Source organism: Dermacentor variabilis, unplaced genomic scaffold (genome assembly GCF_050947875.1).
Source record: "Dermacentor variabilis isolate Ectoservices unplaced genomic scaffold, ASM5094787v1 scaffold_13, whole genome shotgun sequence".
NCBI classification, from domain to species: Eukaryota; Metazoa; Arthropoda; class Arachnida; order Ixodida; family Ixodidae; genus Dermacentor; species Dermacentor variabilis.
Window position 1 is genome coordinate 26932816 of NW_027460291.1, and position 21846 is coordinate 26954661.

Here is a 21846-nt window from a genome sequence, read left to right on the forward strand (position 1 = left end):
TGTGCTCTTCAGCAATGCGTAGCTGGTGAGGCAGGTCCTCAATTGTAACTCCAGGCTTCAACTTCAAGGACACACAACGCGTTGACGAACCTTTGTCCATGACTCCCTGAACGCGCCAGCTATCCTTGGCGACTTCCGTCACCGTTCCGTAAGGTGCAAAGACTGTTCGCACATCTTCGTCTTGCACGCTGTACAAAATCCAGTGGATCTTCATCCTCAAGCCTGGTCATCTGGATCAATGACAATGCACCGTCATTCTTTAACAGTCACTTCACCGGCTGAAAGCAGCTTCTTCATTCCTTCAACACTCTTGAACGTGATAGCCCAGATGTGATTCATTTGGTACGCCCCCAAGGCGGCAACCTCGGGAAGCACTGCCAAACGAACCAGTGCGTCGCGAAAGTCCTAGACCTTGTAGGGTCTTGCTCTGCCGTCGGCGTGCAAAAACAGCGTATTTGCAACAATTCGACCTGTTGGTAGCCGTGGCAAAATAACTTGATAATCCTGGTCACTCGAGCCAGCAAACCTGTTTCCACGGCCAAGCTGGGCCGCTGATACCGCTCCGTTGGAGCACATGATGCGCACGTCCGTCACGCTCGGTGGCCGGAAGTGGAATCCTGCGCCACTCTGGTGCTCCTGCATGCTATGTAAATTTGTTTATATTTGTAATAAACGAGAGTAATCTTTTTTCTGGGGGGGGGGAGAAACACGAGCGCGTAGAACAAGAGAGCACTTCTCGGAGGGCAATTAGGGCTAAAAGACACCAAATTGCTGCGCTGATAAGCTCTTTCTGTTGAATGCGACCAAAATAAATTCAAGGAAACATGTAGCAGAGCGTGGTTTCGATCCACTTACCTCTGCGTTATTGGCCCAGCACGGTTTCACTGCGCCACTCTGCTTTTTTTCTTTATTACCTTGTGATGAACATTGTACAAACATAACAGCAAACAAAAATACATCAAATCCCTAGCCATTCGGCTAGTTCGTATGTTTTAAAATGGCTTACTTTTGCCGAATTCATCAAAAACAGTAATCCACTCCGGTGCATCATTTAGGGTCTTATAAACATCTCATATAAATGACAGCTTCTACGAAATAGTGTCTTGCCGATTGGGGATACAAATGCGCATTTCTCACGTCCATTTTTGTTCGCCAGATACTGGGCATGCACATAACCATGAACACATCACTGGGTACTCGTTCTGTTCCAGCACAAGGTAAGTAGCGAATTCCGAAAGGCAGATCTTTTTTTAAAGTCTTTTGAAGTACATCCCATAAGAACATCGCGTCATGGCAGTCAAGAAAAACATGTTCAATTATTTCCGGTTTTCTACAAATTGAGCAATTGTCAGACCATGGAAGAAAAAGGCCTGTGCTGTGTAACCATGGCTTCACAGGTAGTGTGCTGGCATGCAGATGGCAAAAGAAAGATTTCATTGAAGGTTTCACCGGCATTCGCTTAATACGCTTGAGGACGTCACGCTCAGGGCCCAGCTGGTACAAACCACGGTACACAGTAATCGGCAAAAAAACATCAAGTAGGTCTTTGTATAAACGCTTACGTGTCACACTTGTTAGGTATTCATAGGAGAATCTTGCCCTAAGAATCTGCACCGAAGATACAAGTTCTCGTAAATAGCCAGATAAGACTGCTGGCCTCAAACAATACGTGGATATTACGTAGTGTCGCCAGGAATCCTGTAAGCGCACTTGGATTACACTTCGAAGAAAAACGTCAGTCTGTTCACGCAAGAAAAAACAATCTCGTCGCAATCTGTTCGAACAATAAATGCGATAATCCCAAGCCCCCGTTTCTAACTTGATGAAAAAGGTTGCAACGGCTCATGCGCTCCCAAGTGGACCCCCAGATAAAAACTGCAAAGACCCTATGCAGATTTTGTACGGAAACTCTAGTAATTCACCTGCATCACATAATACAACTTAGCAATTAGAAACATATTACAAAGAGCAGCTCTTGAAAACATAGAAAAATTATGTCCCCCCCATTTTTCTGTTTGTAGCTTAACTCGTCCTGCTTCTTCTGCCCAATAATCCTTGCTATCCTTATAATGTTTCAGTGGAACTTCCAAATACCTATCCGGAGTGGTGTTCCATTGTATGTTGCACAACGTGTCTGGAGCGTGTTCCCAGTTGCCATGCCAGAAGCCAAAACTTTTTGACCAACTAATCACGCTTCCTGTTGCTGTAAAAAAATCCTTAGCCTCTTGTACAACTTCACGCACACTTCTTTCATCTTCGCGAAATGCTGCTATATCGTCAGCGTAAGCAAGGACCTTAACTTCAGTATTGAAAAAGTGTAGCCCCGAATAAATGTATTTGCAAGTACTTTTAAACAAAAAGGGTGTGAGCTAAAGATCAAAAAGGAGGGATGATAAACAACAGCCTTGTTTTACAGATGTTTCAACGCAAATACTTTCACTCCGTTTCCTATTAATCACAAGTTTCACTGTACATTTGTCATACACCATTTTCACGCCCTCTAGAACTAAAGATCCTACATTGACGCGGTTCAGTATAAGGAACAATATTTCGTGCACGACTCTGTCAAATGCCTTATTCAAATCTAGTTGAAGCATTGCAACTCGATCCTGCATGGCATCGCAACATTCAAGAACAGTTCTTGCTACATGGATTTTTGTAAGAATAGATGTTCCTTTAATTCCGCATGTCTGATGCGGACCTACAAGGGACTTTACAACAGTTTGGAAATGGTGAGACAAAACTTTCATGAAGACCTTGTAATCAGTATTCTTTAAACTTACCTGTCAGTACGTTTCTACTGAAAGCAGTTTGACCGGGTCATTAGTTTTCGGAATGAGTATGACGTGGTATGTTCGAAAGGACGGTGGTGTTAGTTGCTTTTCAAAGCGCTCTTCAATAACTAGGTGTCGAAATTCTGCCATTTCAATTTTGAAGAACTTATATACAGCTACCCCGAGACCATCTGGGCCAGGTAATTTACCAGGACTGAGATCGTCTATGGCCTGCTCAACTTCTGCGACTGTTATTGGCCTTTCAAGTGACTGTTTTGTCTTGTCATCAAGACTATGCATGAGCGGCAGAAAAACACTTCGAAACCATTCAGTATCGCATGCTTTATGACTAAAAGGTTCTCTGTAATATTCAACAAAGGCACGCTCTATCATTTCACTCTCTCGAGTAACGTTATTTTGAAAACTGATTTCACTAATTTACTTCGATACTGCATGTCTCTTCTCATCGCTCAGCGCGCGCTTTGTGGGCGTCTCACCCAACCATAGCCGCTAGCACCGCGCCCTTATCATTGCGCTGCGATACTTTTCTGTTTCTATGATCTCAAGCATCGCCTTTACTTCTTTTATTTCTCTCGAGAACAACCCGGGCTTAGCATTGTCTGCGCTGACCATGTAATCTAACGCAATATGTAGCTCCTTTTCTTGCTGTTTTTCTTTCTGCCTTAATATACTCGCTCTTTCCAAAGCGGCGATATTGAAGTCGATCTTGAACTGTTCCCACACCGCTATAAAATTACATGTTTGGTTCAGCTGCAAACTGTTTATATATTCCTTTAACTTTGTAACAAAAATTTCATCCTTTAGTAATTTGTTGTTGAATTTCCACAACTCCCCGTTGAACCTAGACTATTTTTTCTTTGCACCTAAAGTAATCATGACTAAGCAGTGATCTCTAAAGCTCACATGCTGCGTATGGTACTGGGGACACCAAGGTACAAATTCAGCAGGCACATAAATTCGATCCAATCCAGCATGAGACACATTCTGAAAGTGAGTGTATTTTGCTTGGTCTTCATGCGTACACACTAAGCCAATATCTTCGAGTTCATTCTCGTCAATCATTACGCGTAATACTTCTGCACTTTTATCTCTATGGTTTCTGTTACTAGATCGATCTTCAGGTCGACATACGCAGTTGAAGTCGCCAAGAAGTAATACACTCCTTTCGCCTTCTAGACAAGGTCGCACAGTATTAAAAAAATCTTGCCGCTCATTGATTCTATTCGGTGCACAGACACAAACAGCACGCCAGGCAATTTCACCAAGCACAATATCACAAAATACTAGCCGGCCATTTTCACTACTTGACACAGATTCAATAACCCCAATGCTTTTTTGAATAAAGATAGCACAACCACCGGACCTACACCCTGCATGACTCACGCATACATTATATCTGCTACGGAAGACTAAAACCATTTTATCAGTAAGTTCTTCACTCTCGATTTTGGTCTCTTGGACCACTAACAAGTCTATATCATTTTCTAAGAGAATGCGACTTAGCTGATATTGCCGTCTTCGTGCAGAAAGGCCTCTTGAATTAAAATTTGCGATGCGCAAGGCATTTTTAATGTTTACTGCCATATCAAGTTGACATTATTGCCAATATTTTGCTCACTTTTATACGTGAAACAGGGGCATGGGCTGACAAGGCTTCTATATATGTGGCCGTGCAGGGTATTAACGCGAACAAGTACTCCGCTGACGGAGCGGAATTGTACAATGGAAGAGAAAAAAAGAAAAAGCTGCCGCTAAGAAGGCGGCAGTTTTGAATTAGTCCGTCGTGCCGGCTCAAGGTCTGGCGTTGGCTTGAAAGGCTGCCGTCTGGACGTTGCAGCCTTTGTGAGAGGGTCTCCGGAGCTTGTTACATCACCTCTTGCAGAGGTGCCTCCAGTTTCCTCTCGGGTTCTCTTTGCAGGTCCGCTGCCAGACGCTGCCATATCTACATCTGTGGAAATTTCCTAAGTGGCTTTCTTCTTTTCCGGAAGAGAATCGCTGATGTGGTCTTGGGTGCTGTTCGCGTCTTCTTTCGATGTGTCCAGGCTCGCTACGGTAGCGATAGGCCCAGGGTCTTCCTAGCTACTCGGCTCGTTGGCGTCTCCGCCTGGGGTATGCATAGGCACTGCTGCCTCAGTCTTTCCTTCCTCGCCATGTTCTTTGGTAGCTTCTTCTTAATCAAGTGCGTCCATCATGTGCTCGGAAACCAAGTCCCTCCGGGCTGGGCCTGCTACGCTGGCGTAGGAGCGCACGCACTGGGTCTCGTCGTGGCCATAGCGACGACGAGGCCGCAACGTGGAACACGGCACTCCCGACGTATGTGGCCGATCCCGCGGCACCGGAGGCAGAGCGGAGCTCTGCCTGGAACGCGGACGAGTGCGACATCTTCAGCCACACGCAATTGATGAGGCAAATCTTCGATGGTGACGCCCACTTTCAGTTTTAGTGTTACAGAGCGCGTTGTGGATCCTTTATCAATGCTTCCTTTAACCTTCCATTTCTCTCTTGTGATTTCAGTCACTTTTCCGAAGACCGCCAGTGCCGTTCGCACATCGTCGTCCGGCACACCATGGAGTAGCCAGTAGAGCTTCAGGCGAACTCCTCTGTTGCAGGGGTCTATAACTATTCAGCCCTCATTCTTGACATTGAAGGTGTCTGCAGCCAGTATCTTCTTTCCTTCCTCGTCCTTGAACGTCACTGCCCACAGGTGATTCATTTGGTACGCCCCAAGGGCAACCACCTCCGGCAGCAGTGAAAGACGGTCCAGTGCGTCGCGGATATGCTCGCAACGATGCGGCCTTTCCTTTAGGCAACCATGCAAAAAAACCGTATTCAAAACGGAATCACCTGTGGGCAGATGCGGCAAAACAACCTGGTAATATTCAGCCTGTTTGTCCGAAGACCTATTTCCGCGGCCATTGGCCGCTGTCACCGCTCCGAGGCAGCACCTGCTTGCACGACCATTCACTGCGGTGTCCGGAAGTGGAATCGTTGCGCCTCTCTGCTGCTCCTGCATGCTATGCAAATTTGTTTATATTTGTAATAAACGAGAGTAGTCTTTTTTTTCTTTATGGCGAGAAACACGAGCGCGTAGCACAAGAGAGCACTTCTCGGAGGGCAATTAAGGCTATAGGACACCAAATTACTGCGCTGATATTCTCTTTCTGTTAAATGGGACCAAAATAAAATAAACGAAACATGTAGCAGAGCGTGGTTTCGATCCACGGACCTCTGGGTTATATGTCCAGCACGCTTCCGCTGCGCCACTCTGCTGCTTTTTTTTTCTTTATTGCCTTTTCACAAATGAAAACAAAAAGATCAAATACATGACATGTACATATGCTAAAAACACCACCGCAGCTCCGCCAGTGTAAGGCGTTTAAAAGGGCTTCACTGAAGGCAATTGGTCTAGTACCCGTAGCCATTCCGGGGGTTCACGTAGAGCTCTGAACAAGTCGCGTGTGTATATAATACTCTCAACAAAATCGTGTTTTGCTGAGTGAGCCTGTGTATGACCATGCCTGATATCCTTTCTCTTCTTCCATACGCTATGCATGCAAAGCAGCATTAGCATATCACTCGGCACTTCCCCTGTTTCTACACGTGGAAGAAACCGGATTCCAAAAAGGCTTATCGGCAACTCTCTTTTATAAGTGTTCTTTGTAGGATGGTCCCGCAGAAATACGGCGTCATGGCAGTCAAGGAAAATATGCTCTATTGTTTCCGGCTTATTACAGATTAAGCAGTTCACCGACCAAGGTACAAAAAGACCTTTACTTTGTAACCATGGCTTTACAGGGAGAGTGTCGGTATGTATTTGAAAAAAGAACGTTTTAACTGAGGGTCTCACTGGCATTTTTTTAACACGCTTTAGCACATCGCACTCAGGACCTAGCCTGTAGGCAGCTCGGTAAACCGGAAATGACCCGCCGTGGTTGCTCAGTGGCTATGGTGTTGGGCTGCTGAGCACGAGGTCGCGGGATCAAATCCCGGCCACGGCGGCCGCATTTCGATGGGGGCGAAATGCGAGAACACCCGTGTGCTTAGATTTAGGTGCACGTTAAAGAACCCCAGGTGGTCAAAATTTCCGGAGTCCTCCACTACGGCGTGCCTCATAATCAGAAAGTGGTTTTGGCACGTAAAACCCCAAATATTATATTATAAACCGGTAATGGTAAAATACATCAAGAATATCAGAATACAAACGCTTTTTCGTGACATCACACAAGTATTCATATGAAAACCTGGCCTCGAGCAAGCGTACAGAAGTAACCACTTCACGCAAATACGGACTGAGCGGTCCAGCTCCCAAAGAAACAGATGATACGACAAAGTCAGATAGATAATCCTGCAATCGAGCTTGGATCACAGTTCTCAAAAACACATCAGTTTGGTACCGCAAAAAGAAGAATCTGCTCACCAGCTGCTTGAAAAATAGGTGTGAGAGCCCTAGCCCCCATTTTTCACCTTATGCAACAAATTGCACCGGCTTGTGCGTTCCCATTGCGATCCCCAAAGAAAGGTCGCAAACACTCTGTGTATTTTCTGAACCGAAGTTCTTGCCATGGTCATCACTTGCAACACGTAGAACACTTTTGCAATTAAAAAAAATATTACAAACGGAAGCTCTTGCAAACATTGAAAAGTTATGGCCACCCCATTTACCGGTAGCACTTTTGACGCGTTTATTTTCCTCAGACCAATATTCCTCAGCATTGCCGTAGTTATTCAGTGAGACACCGAGGTACTTTCCGGGGGAGACGGTCCAATTCATATTACAGTACATAACGGGTGTGCTCTGCCAGTTGCCATGCCAAAATCCAAGGCATTTCGGCCAACTGATCGCTCTACCAGTTGCTGTGCAGAACGCCTTAGCAACACTGACAACTTCCTGCACGCTTCTTGCATCAGTGCAAAACACGCCTATGTCGTCCGCGTAGGCTAAGACCTTAATTTCACGGCTCAAAAACGCGTAGCCTCGAATACATGGTGTTGCAAACAAACGTAAACAAAAAGGCTCCAAGTATATTGTAAAAAGCAGAGGGGACAACGCGCATCCTTGTTTCACGCTCGACCGTACAGGAATTTACATACTTAATTCTTTGTTGATCACTAATTTGGCTGTGCAATCGTGATACACAATTTTAACACCTTCAGTAATTACAGATCCAACATTTACGTGTTCCAGCAATAATAACAGAACTTCATGTAGCACTTTGTAGAACGCTTTATGTAAGTCTAGCTGAATCATAGCTACGCGATCATGCACTGTGTCACAACATTCCAGAATACTTCTTGCTATGTGTATGTTTGTAAAAATTGTTCTACCTTTAATGCCACAGGTCTGATGCGGGCCAACAATGGACTTAATAACGTTTTGGAGCCTTCTAGCTAACACCTTCATGTATATTTTATAATCTGTATTGGTCAAACTAATGGGACGGTAGGACTCAACTGAAAGTAATTTTGCAGGATCGTCAGTTTTGGGGATCATCACTACGTGCGCTGTCCTGAACGAGAGAGGCGCTTGCTTTCTTTCATAGCATTCAGCGATCACTCGGTATAAAGCCACTGCTATTTCTGCCTTAAAAAATTGTATATGGCTGCACCCAGTCCATCTGGGCCAGGTGACTTCCCATTACCTAAGTCATCAATTGCCGCTTCAATTTCGGCCACGCTAATTTGAGATTCCATTGATTCTCTAACCGTGTCCTATAACCTTTGCATAAGGGCCAGAAAGTGGGTATTGAAGTACTCGGGGTCATAAATCCTTACTCCTAGAAGGTCGGTATAAAATTCAACAAAAGCAAGTTTTATCTCTTCACTTTGTCGTGTAACTTTGTTGCAATATCGAATTTCATGGATCTCCTTATTTGCAGCATGTTTCTTTTCTTCACTAAGCACACGCTTAGTGGGCGTTTCGCCCAGCCACAACTTTTCAGTGCGCGCCCTAATCATTGCGCCGCGGTACTTGTCTTCGTCGATCAACTCGAGTTTTGCTTTCACCTCTCGTATTTCTTTTTTAAGCGCTCCACGCACTTCATGTTCAACCCCTAACATGTACACCAGCAAACTGTGTAACTGTTTCTCTTGTTGCCTTTCCTTGTGACGCAATACACATGCTCTATCGATGGCAGCAATTTTAATGTCGCATTTAAACTGCTCCCACACTGATATGAAACTGTTGGTTTCCGTATGCAGGGCATCTGAAAGATACTCCTTGGATCTCGTGACAAACACTTTATCTTGCAGCTGCTTTTCGTTGAACTTCCACAGGAACCAATTAAACTTGACACCCTTTCGTTTTTCGCCAATCGTAATCGAGACCAAATTATGATCGCTAAAAGTGAGATATTGTGTTTCATAAGAGAACACAGTGGTACAAACTTCGCCGGTATGTATATTCTATCATGCCTCGCATGGGAATCGTCTTGAAAGTGCGTATACCGTGCTTGGCCATCTCGCGTCATTGCATACCCGATGTCCTCAAGCTCTTTCTCAATTACTATCACGTTCAACAGCTCAGCGCTTCTATCGCGTACTTTGAAGCTCGTCGTTTTATCTTCAGCTGCACGGACGCCCCCCCCCCCAATTGAAGTCCCCAAGAAACACAACATGTCGTTCTGTTTTCAAAAACCCTTCAGCATACTAAAAAAAAATTTCACGTTCATGATTTTTGTTCGGTGCGTAGATGCACACAGCGCGCCACAGTAGTCCTGCAAAAATAAAATCACATGCGACAAGTCTCCCACTTTCGCAGGTGGACACTTTTTCAACAACCGATAAGCTGTTGCGAATAAAAATGACGCAGCCTCCTGACCGTCCAACAGCATGGCACACACATACACTGTATATAGAGCGAAAAACTTGAACCATTTGTTCTGTTTGCTCCTCACTCTCAATTTTTGTTTGTTGTACAGCTAGAAGGTCAACGTCATTCTCTAAAAGCATGCGACTAATCTGGCATTGCCGCCTGCGCGAACACATTCCTCGCACATTCAAAGTCGCAACGCGTAGGCTAGATTTAAAATTAGACGCCATCTCATGGGGTTGCTTGGCCAAGCATCCTACTCACATCGAAACTGTGGGGTTCTTGTGGTCATCGTTGAAGGCTGCTGGAATGGGTCCTCGGCTAGGGCGGAGGCGTTTTAGGGGCCACCCTACTGCCAGGTGGCACGTTCGGCTTTGGTTTAAGCAAAGACCCCCGCGTAGTCGATGCCTTCGGTGGAGGTTCGCCGGTGCCTGAGGCAGTAGTTATTCCTGTAATGCCAGTGTCTTCGTGAGCACGCTTTGCGGCGATGCTTCCGGCTATTGCATCTCGACGTCCGTTGCTTCCTGGCCAACTTCTTGTGGCAGTGACGACGACGCGCTTGCTGCCTTCACGCCTGCGTCACATGTTGCAGTCTCTGGCTTCGTTTCCGGGGCTGAAGCCAAGGGCTCATCCCCGAGGTTCGCTTCCTGGACAGCTCCTGGGGAGGGTTCAAGGGGCTTTGCAGGAGGCTTCGCCACGTCGTTGTCCTCCCTGCTAGCTTCTTCGGCATCCGCGGCGTCCTCAGGTGTTCGGATACTACGTACCTTTGGAGTGGGCCTGTAACGCTGGCATAAGAGCGCACACATTGGGAATTATCGTGGCCGCAGCGACGACAGACCCCACATCGCGGAACGCGGCACTCTCGCCGGATGTGTCCGATGCCACGGCATCGGAGGCAGAGCGGCGCTCTGCCAGGAACGAAGACCAGCGCCATATTCTCAGCAACACGCAGTTCGTGTGGTAGGTCGTCCAAAGTGAGACCCACATTTAATTCAGCGTAAGCAATCAGCTGGTTGATCCTTTGTCGAAGCAGCCTTTGACCGCCCACTTGTCTCAGCAAATATCCTTCACTTTTCCAAGCGGCGCCAAAGCCATTCGCACGTCTTCGTCCGGCACACCATGAAGCAGCTAGTATAGCTTCAGTCGGAGACCTCGGTTGCGCGGGTCGATGACCATGCAGCGGTGGTCTTTAACGTTGAACGCTTCAGCTCCTAATATCTTCCTCTTGCCTTCCTCGTCCTTAAAAGTCACTACCCACAGGTGATTCATTTAGTATGCCCCGAGGGCAACCACTTTCGGCAGCAACAAAAGACGTGCAAGGCTATCTCGGACATGCTCCACTCGATACGGCCTGGCTTTCACATCGGCATGCAAAAAAAACGGTGTTTAAAACAGAAGCACCTGTGGGCAGATGAGGCAGAACAACCTGGTAATCTTCAGCCGGCTTTTCACTACACCTGATACCACGGCCCACACGGGCCGCTTAAACCGCCCCTACAAGGGAGCACATGATAGCACGTCCGTACGCTGTGAAGGCCGGAAGTGGAACCTCCTGCGCCACTCTTCTGCTCCTGCATGCTATGCAAATTTGTTTATATTTGTAATAAACGAGTGTAGTTCTTTTTTTCTGAGGGCGAGAAACACTAGCGCGCCGCACAAGAGAGCATTTCTCGCGGGGCAGTTAGGGCTATAAGACACAAAATTACTGCGCTGATATGCGCTTTCTGTTAAATGGTACCAAAATAATATAAACGAAACATGTAGCAGAGCGTGGTTTCGATCCACGGACCTCTGGGTTATGGGTCCAGCATGCTTCCGCTGCGCGACTCTGCCGCTCCTGTAAGCTATGTAAATTTATTATTATTTGTAATAAACGAGAGTAGTCTTTTTTTTTTTAAGGCGAAAAAGACGAGCACGTAGCACAAGAGAGAATTTTTCGGAGGGCAGTTAGGGCTATCAGACACGAAATTACTGCGCTGATATGCTCTTTCTGTTAAATGGGACCAAAATAAAATGAAGGAAACATGTAGCAGAGCGTGGTTCCGATCCACAGACCTCTGGGTTATGGGCCCAGCACGCTTCCGCTGCGCCACTCTGCTGTTTTTTTTGTTTATTAGATTTCTCAGGCTTGAAACAAAGCGATACAATCACAAATTCACAATACATAAGGTAATTTGGCAGCAGCAGCGGCAGCAGCTTGATCGACCGACTCTGAACAATATTTCTGCTGCACTTTTTGCAGGGCCAACAGAAGTGTGCGTCGATGTGCCAGTGATCAACTTCTGAACTGCTGACAAGACGGAAGTCGACTTCGCCGACTCTGTCCGAGCAGTTCCTTGCATCTGCGCAGCATCCTTCAAGGCATCGTGACGTCAACGTGACGAAGCATGTCGCCGCCAAGGGTATAAGAAGACGGAACCGCCTTCGGGGAGGCATTTTGGCAGCAGCAGCGGCAGCAGCTTGATCGACCGACTCTGAACAATATTTCTGCTGCACTTTTTGCAGAAGTGTGCGTCGATGTGCCAGTGATCAACTTCTGAACTGCTGACAAGACGGAAGTCGACTTCGCCGACTCTGTCCGAGCAGTTCCTTGCATCTGCGCAGCATCCTTCAAGGCATCGTGACGTCAACGTGACGAAGCATGTCGCCGCCAAGGGTATAAGAAGACGGAACCGCCTTCGGGGAGGCATTTTGGCAGCAGCAGCGGCAGCAGCTTGATCGACCGACTCTGAACAATATTTCTGCTGCACTTTTTGCAGGTCAGTTGGAAATTTCCTTGGAATATTTTGCTTGAATTGGTTACCTTTGCTGCTGCTGCTGCCGCCGCTCTGTTTCTTTTTTTTTTTCTCATTGTGCGTTCCTAGGGAAAGGGAAGAGAGGGAAACGCGTGTGAACTTGTGCCTAGCCTTACCTTGTTATGGCTCCGGAGGTGTGTCCTGCCTGCAATAAGGATTGTCAAGATGAGGAGGGTTTTGCGTGTGTGAGTTGTACTTACGTATATCACTTCGGAAAGTGTTCAGGAGTTGCAGAATCGACATTCAGGTCAAAAGGCGAGACATGGCGTAAAGCATGGTGCTGTCCAACATGTCGGACCGCAAGCACAAAGAGCCGCCAGAGTGGCAGGTCGAACTCTGAACAAGACACTGATTATGCCAGCTTGATATTGAGCATAAATGACAAGCTGGCACAGCTGATGACACTAAAAAGCACGGTGGAAGGCATTGAACAGTCAGTGCAGACAATGTCTGATCAGTACGACACAATTCTTAAGCACATTACCCGCCAAGATAAGGATATAGCCGAGCTAAGGAAACGAGTGGACATCATTGAGAGTAGGGAACGTTCACTTGACTCTGAGCAGATAGCAAAGGATATCAATGACCTGGAATGGCAAAGCAGGAAATTAAACCTTGAATTCCATGGCATTCCGGAAAGCAAGGATGAGGACCTGCTGTCGAAGCTTAATGCTGTAACGAGCAGGGTGAACCTTCCCGTGCTAACTGTGAATGATGTGGCCGCTGTGCATCGGCTGCCAGCGCCTAAACATAAGGTCCCAGCAATTATTGTCCGATTCGCAAGACAGTCGCAGAAAGATCTGTTCTTGAGCAAGAAGGGAGAACTGAATAAACTGAAAACAAACTGCTTTATGCTCGAAAATTTGACAAAGAGGAACAAGGAGTTGCTCAAAGATGCAAAGAACTGGGCGAAAAACAGCAACTTTAAGTATGTGTGGCACAGAAATGGGAGAATTTTTGTGAGACAGCGAGACGGAACAAATGCAGTTCACATTGCTTGCACAGCGGATTTGAATAATATAGTATAGTTTTCTTTCCTTGTGTCTCGTTTTGTTAGTTTTTCACAAGTTACAATGGAAAGTGCACTTTCTTTGTTGCACATGGCGGTAAATGCTTCTTGCTGTGTAATGCCACGTGATTTTTTGGATCTTTCTAGATCTCAGACAGTGCAATCTTTCAGCGTATTTCATTTAAATGCTCGGTCTGCGGTATCTAAAACAGCTGATCTCGAGTTGCTTTTTACGCAACTGGGTTTTGCTTTTGATGTGGTCATGTTGACCGAAACCTGGTATGGTGAACATAGCAGTATATTCAAGCTTCCTTTGTATGATACATTTGTTTTAAATCGCACGAATAGTCGCGGTGGTGGCGTACTATTGATGGTAAAAAAGCACTTTCAGTGTGATGTGTTACCTGAATTTTCTGTCATAAACTCTGATTATGAAATTCTGTCCCTTGTTATCGAAAATAAGGTCGTGGCGGTCGTATATCGCCCTCCAAGCGGAAATTTGAAATCCTTCTTCGATTTTCTTGACCTTTTTTTGTCTTTCATAAGTGAAAACAAATACGATGTCATTTTAGGAGGTGATTTCAATATTAACCTCCTTGCAGATAACCCCACAAAAAAAGAATTCCAAAATCTATTAAATTCTTTTGCCCTCTTAAACGTGATATGCGATCCTACACGTGTTACATTGCAGACTGAATCACTACTTGATCTACTTATAACCAATATGCACATGCCTATTCTGAAAGCAGGCGTAATAAATACTGATATCAGTGACCACCGCGGCGTTTTTATGTGCGTTCCGAAAAGCAAATTTCCTAATTCAAAAAAGATACCAAAGTTATGTCAAGATATGTCGACAAAAAACCTGAACAATTTCAAAGAGAAAGTTCGTAATCATGACTGGAGAAATGTTCTTGAGGAAACAAGTGCCGAAAAGGCTTATGTTTTGTTTTTAACGGCTTTTTTGTGTATATACAGCGAGTGCTTCCCTTATAAACATGCACAGGAACGAGGGAACATAAGGAAGCCATGGATCACACCTGAATTGCTGAAGAAAATTTACAAAAAGGATAGGCTATACAAGAAGTTTGAAAAAACTCGAGACCCGGATAGGCTTAAGGCTTTTAAAATGTTCAGAAATAAACTGACGGCGGATATACGCAGAGCACGTGATCAATATCTCTGTAACCAGTTCTGCTGCTCGATGAATAAGTCGGATGAATTATGGAGGAAATTAAATGAGCTTCTAAACAGATCTACAGGCCCAAACCCAGTAACAAAAATTCATACTCAAGATAAAGAACTCACAGGCACTGATTTAGCAAACGCATTCAACAGATACTTCACAGAGATAACTAGTGAATTCGTTGGTTCAAATACTCTTCATGTAAGAAACGAGAAGTCAATGTTCCTAACACCAACATCAGTATCAGAGGTCATGTCTGTTTTCATGGGGCTAAAAAATAGCAAATGTTGTGACGCAGACGGAATTGTGATAAAACCGGTGAAGTTTGTGATAGGAGACATAGCAGAGTGCTTAGCTCACATATATAACCTTTGCTTATCTCAAGGAACATTTCCGGGGCAAATGCAACTCGCCAAAGTGAGCGTACTGCACAAAAAAGGTAGTAAGAATGATTTTACAAATTTTCGACCAGTATCTATATTACCCGTTTTCTCAAAAGGCTTTGAAAAAATAGTTCTTACTAGAATGACAAATTTTAGCGAACAATGCAATATCATTTATGGCGCGCAGTATGGCTTCCGGAAATATCGATCAACAGAAATGGCACTGTTAGAACAAAAAGAATTTATCCTGCAATCGCTTGAAGATAAAGAAGTAGCCCTTGGAATATACGTAGATTTCACGAAAGCTTTCGATTATTTAAATCACTCTATCCTGCTAAAGAAACTTGATATGTACGGATTCCGGGGGACGGTTCTGTCACTACTGACGTCCTACCTTAGTGAGCGCAAGCAGTACGTGTATTTAAATGGCTGCTCTTCTAATATATTACCAATTTCTGCCGGCGTACCTCAAGGGAGTATTCTGGGCCCATTTTTGTTTAACTTATATTTGAATGACATTGTTAACGTCGATCCTATGGTGAAATTTGTTATATATGCTGATGATGTGACACTGTTATTCTCTGCAGAAAGTACGGATGAGTTGATTCTGAGAGCAAACAGAACGCTTGTGAAATTAGACACATGGGCGCAACTTAACAAATTGAAAATAAACGTTAGTAAAACGAAGGCTGTCATATACCGTGCGAAAAACAAGAAAATTAACATTACCTCAGACATTAAGCTGCGAAACTCAAAAGTAGAACTAGTAAGCGCATTTAAAATACTTGGAGTGTATTTCAGCGAAAATATGACCTGGGACACTCATATCGACCACGTTGTGTCAAAACTGTCTCGCATCGTTGGATTGACATACGCCAACAGATACATTCTACCGTCAAAGGTTAAGCTTCTGCTGTACAATGCGTTATTCCACTCACATATGAAATATTGCCAATTAGTTTGGGGGAACACAACAAAAGGTAATTTGCAAAGAATCATGATATTACAGAAAAAAATGTTACGAAATATTGAAAACGTCCCCATGAGTCACCCTTCCCACCCTCTGTTCTTGAAGTACTGTGTAATGAAAATAGACGAGCTATATCCGCATTGCCTGTGTTCACGTTATAAGCTTGAAGTAAAAAATAACAGCTATTCCCTACTACGGTTGGCATCGCTTTCTAAAAGGACCACACCTTATGAGAATCGAAATACACAGCCATGGCTAATCAAAACGTGCAGAACCGGATACGGACAACAAATGGTAAACAGAACCCTACCGCATTTGCTAAATTTCTGCCATAAAAACGGTTTCACTCCCGAAACAGCATCGAACCAGAAACTGAAATTGTTCTTCTGTGACAAAGCTCCTTTCCCATGACAGAATTTCATGTGGTTCTTTCATCTCTGCGCATGTACGCTACACGCATTGCAATGTACTGTTTCATACTACACCAATGTGTGCCGTTTTATTTTTTGTTTTTTCCTTCATTATGTAGCGCTTTTTACTTGCAGTTTTTATGTTTGTACGTTTTTGTTTAACATTGGTCTATCACGCAGTTAACAAACTTTTTATTTCTATAGTACCTTATTGTCAATGTTATCGACAAGTTATTGCTGCATTAGTATTTATTTGTTTGTGATTTTTATGTTGCCATGCAAAAAAGTGTTTCTGTTTCTTCTATTTTGTTCTCCGGGGAGCTGGGAACTAGTCAAGCTGACTTGTCAGCTTTTTTTCCCGCACTCCCTCACTTCATGAGTGAAATAAAGATTATTATTATTATTATTAATAAAAACGCTTGCCCGCTTTGGGCAAGCGTGGGTATTTCAGGTTGACAAGAGCATCTAATACAGGCATCCATGCTAGTGGATCAATCTGTGCTTTATACATCTCACGAATAAACGCGATACTTTCTTTGAAGTACTCTCTGGCTGGCTGGGCGTGCAATTATGCATGATACACTGCCATTCTTGTTTTCCAGATGCTGTGAAGACATAAAACCATAAACATGCCATACGGCACCCCTTCATCATTATCTGTTGGGAGGAAGCGGATGCCATATGGGGTAATCGGTAACTCTTTTTTTAAAGTACGTTGCAGTATGTCCCATAAGAAGGTGGCATCTACGCAATCAAGAAATATATGGTCGATAGTTTCTGGCTGCTTGCACAATAACCAGTTTATCGTCCAAGGCGCAAAGATACCCTTCTGCTCTAACCACGGTTTAACGGGCAGAGTTCCGGTGTGCAAGTAAAAGAAGAACGTTTTCACCGTGGACCGTACTGGCATCAGCTTCACCCTTTTCACTACGTCTTTGCCTGCTCCTGTTGACAACATGCTGCGATAGAGTGGTTCTGGCATACATACATCAACAACGTCTTTGTGCAGTTTCTTTCGTGTAACATTGCTTAGATACTGTAATGAGAACGGTGCCGCGAGGAACTCGTAAGACCAGACGACTTCTCGCTGGAAGCCTCGTACTTTCGGCCAATCAACCCGACCAGACGAAACAATAAACGTTGGCATAACGTCACACAATCGCATTTGAATCACAGTACGTAGGAAAGCATTGCTTTGCTCTCGCAGAAAGATAAATCTGGACACTACCTGTTTTAGAAACAAATGCGCCATGCCCAGTCCGTCACTTTTCACTGACCGGAATAAATTTGTACGGCTTGTACGTTCCCAAGTTGATCGCCATGTATACATTGCTAGCACCCTGTGGAGTCTTTGAATGCTTCCTCTCGTCGCACACAGTACTTGCAGAACGTACGAAATCTTGGCTACAAGAAAATGGTTACATACTGTTGACCTTGCAAATATAGATAAGTCTCTCCCTCCAAATTTCGTCGATTATTCTTTTATTTCTTCCGCTTCATTTCTCCAATAATCACTAGTGTCTTTGTAGTGATTTAAAGGCACCCCGAGGTATTTCGTTGGCGAAACCGTCCACTGCCCGCTTTCAAAGACGTCCGGGGTATCTTTCCATTACCCATGCCAAAAGCTCAAAGATTTGCTCCGGTTGATAACGCTTCCGGTCACTTTACAAAAACTCTTCGCCACACTGATGGCATTCCTGACACTTTCTTGGTCAGAACAGAAAACTGCAACATCGTCAGCGTGCGTAAGTAGCTTAACCTCGCTTGTGGTCAACCTAAAACCTTTTATTGCACTCGATGACATGATTTTCAAACAGAAAGGCTCCAGGTACAGCGCGAAGAGTAAAGGAGACAAAGGGCATCCTTGCCTAACAGAGGACTTTATCTGGAAACTGGCAGTTAATGATTTATTAATTTTAATAATGCTAGAAATGTCTGCCTAACACATTTGTATACCTTCTGATAGGACCTTCCGGACATTGATGTGTTCTAGAATGTTGAAAACAACTTTATGCACAAATCTGTCGAATGCCTTCTCTAAATGCAGTTGTACTATGGCGACCTTCCCGCAGTACGCATCACAGCACTGCAGCACGGTTCTAGCCACGTGCATGTTTGTTACAACGGACCTTCCTTTTATGCCACAAGTCTGATGCGGCCCCACAAGCCTGGTTATAACACTTTGCAGTCTCCTACCCAAAACTTTAGCGAAGATCTTGTAGTCCGTGTTCGTTAGAGTTATCGGTCGATACGCTCGTACAGAGAGCAAGGCAGCTGGATCCTCTGTTTTTGGAAAAAGTACAACATGACTCTGCCTGAAAGAAGGAGGCAACTTCTTTGTTCTGTATGCCTCCTTTATTACGTTATGCAGGGCAACTGCTATCTCCGTTTTAAAAGCATTGTAGAATTCTTAGCCAAAACCATCAGGGCCTGGCGATTTCCCTGCACTCAATTCATCGATTGCCCCCTCAATTTCTGCAACGCTGATTGGTGCTTCGAGATTCGTTTAAACTTATGCTTCAAGTTTTGGCATGTCTCAAGAATTCGCTTTGAAAACCTTCCACAATCTATGGTTCGTGGCCAAGTAAATCCCGATAATATTCAACAAATGCGCGACGTATTAGTTCCTCGTCTTGCACAACTTCATCTCTGTATATTATCGCTTTTATTTCGTTGCGCGACGCATAGCTTTTTTCATCTGATAGAACGCGTTTGGTCGGGGTTTCACCCATATACATTTTTTCCGCACGCGCTCGTACAACTGCGCCCCTGTACTTTTCTGTATTAATAATTTCTAGTTTGCCTTTAATTTATTTTTTTTTTGTCTGGCAAAGTTACCCGGGGCTGTAGCTTCTGCATTCAAACAAAAGTCAAGCTGGCTTCGGAGCTCAGTTTCTTCTTTGTTTTGCTTCCTCCGCAAGCCCGGCTCTTTCGATGGCTGAGATTTTTGCGTTTTCCTTAAAATGTTTCCATGCCTCCGCATAACACTCCGGTTCATTTGCCAGTAGGTCTCCAATTTTTCCCTTTCGTTTCCTTAATATATACCTCATCGTTGAGGAGTTTAACATTGCATTTCCACAGGTGCCAGTTAAATTTCGCCGGTTTCCTCGGACCTAGCGCACACACAACCAAACTATGGTCACTAAATAAAAACGTCTTTATGTCATACTTATTGCAGACGGGTGCCAAATCTGCCGAAACATAAATACGATCTAATCTAGCGTGGCTGACCCTCTGGTATTGGGTAAACCGAAGCAATGTGCCATTTGACAGGAAGCACCGTACATCTTCTAACAGGTGACATTCAGTCAGCGCATTTAGTACTGACACACTCGCATCTCGTATCGGTGCAACTCTTCTCCTGTCTTCTACTCTGGATACGCAATTAAAGTCCCCCACCATTATAATTGCCCTGTCATATTTCAGATAATGTTCAACACTTTCAAAAAACAATCTGCGCTCACTTGGTGCATTTGGGGCATGTAAACAATCTATTCGGAACTTCTGGGCTTTCAACGTTATGTCACATACAATAAGTCGTCCAGTGTCACACGCGTGCACACTGTCAACAGATATGCCTGTGGAGTGCTACAAGAACAGCGCACAACCACCGGCTGTACCTACTGCATGCGCAACGCATACATTGTAGTACGCCCTAAAAGGTTCAACCATGCGGTTTGTTCCTTCCTGACTTTCGATCTTCGTTTCCTGCATGGCAATTACGTAGAATTCATTTTCCATAAAAAATCAACTCAGCTGTTATTGTTTTCTCCATATCGACAGGCCCCGCACGTTAAGAGTGCCTACATAAAGAGGCGTTTGGAGAGTAATAGCCATTTTTTTTATAAACACAAACCGCATAGTATCCCTTGCTTATCACAAGACGGCAAAACACTCACACTTTTATAGGAAAACCCAGTCGTTACAGCCATTTTGATTAGAATTTAGACTTCGCCGTGACGACGTCAACGCGCTGTCTTTCCGGTCCCTTCCGCTGATAGTGGCCGGTTGGAAAAAAGGAAGGCTCGACACCTCTTCACGTCGCCGGCGGGGCCGGCGGTTTCCGCTCGGGCCGTGGCTCGAGCGGTATTTTCGGTGCGGGTTCAAATGGTGGGGTGTCGTTTTCACAGGCGGCTCATCCGTTGTATTCTCGTCGGTATTGTGCCCTTCTTTGCCGTCCTCATGGAGTCGTTTTGGTGCAGGGCTGCTGGTACTTGCCATAACGATGTCTGTAGTCTCAGGGCTTTGCTCGACACTCGCGCCAGGTGCAATGTATTGGCTCGCTGTAGTGCCCATCGCCAGTGTCTCTACAGCCTCTGTTGAAGCGATGGCTGTGTCTTCCGCAATAATGACTGCAGCTTTTTGCTTCACATGTGACACGTTTGTTGCACCAATAGCTCGCGAGCTGTCTGCCACGGGGGTAGTTTCGGCCGCGTCTGCCTCGTCCATTAGATGTTCCGTCTACAGTTCATCGCTTGCTTTGTCTCCGGCCACGTTTGCGTGTGTTCGCACGCAGACGCTTTCATTGCGGCCATATCGCCGACATTTGGCACAACGCGGCACCCGGCAGTCTCACCTGATATGGCCTGTGGCAATGCACCTGAAGCATAGCAGTGGTCGTCCCGGCGCAACGAGTAGAGCCATGATTCCTGCAACCCGCAACTGATGGGGTAAATCTTCTAGAGTTACAGTAGGCTTGAGCTTTACACCAACCGTGCGCGTAGACGAGCCTTTGTCAGCTATTCTGTGCACTCGCCAGCGCTCCTTGTAGATATCGCTTGCTTTCTCGTACGGTGCTAGAGCAGAGCGCAGTTGTTCGTCCGGAACATTATGTTGCACCCAGTAAAGCTTGGTGCGCACTTCTTGATTTTCGGGGTCAACCACAAGGCACCGTTTCTCCTTGACCAGAACTTCCCAAATTTCTACCATCTTCTTCGTAGCTTCTGCACTTTTAAAAGTGACGGTCCAAACATGGTTCATCTGGAACGACCCAAAAGCGACATCTTCAGGAAGCACTCCGAGATGAACCAACGTGTCCCGAAAGTCTTCTACACGGTAAGGCCGGGCTTTCAATTCCCCGTGAAGAAAAACAGTATTCGCTACGGACGCACCTGTTGGCAGGGACAGCTGAATAACTTGATAGTCCAGGGTTTCATCAGCAAAAAAGCTGTTTCCGCGACCCTACTGGGCCGCTGATACCGCTGCGGCGGAGCACATTCCACACGCGTCCGTTTGCTATCACGGCCGGAAGTAGAATCCGCTGCACCTCTCAGCTGCTGCTCCACCTCTGTGTGAAATTATTTGTATTTGTAATAAACGAGAGTAGCCTTTTTAAGGCGATAAACACGTGCGCGTAGCACATGAGAGCCCTTCTCCGAGTGCAATCATGGCTACAAGACATCAAATTACTGCGCTGATAAGCTCTTAACTTTCAGCGGGACCAAAATAAACGAAATATGTAGCAGAGCATGGTTTCGATCCACTGACCTC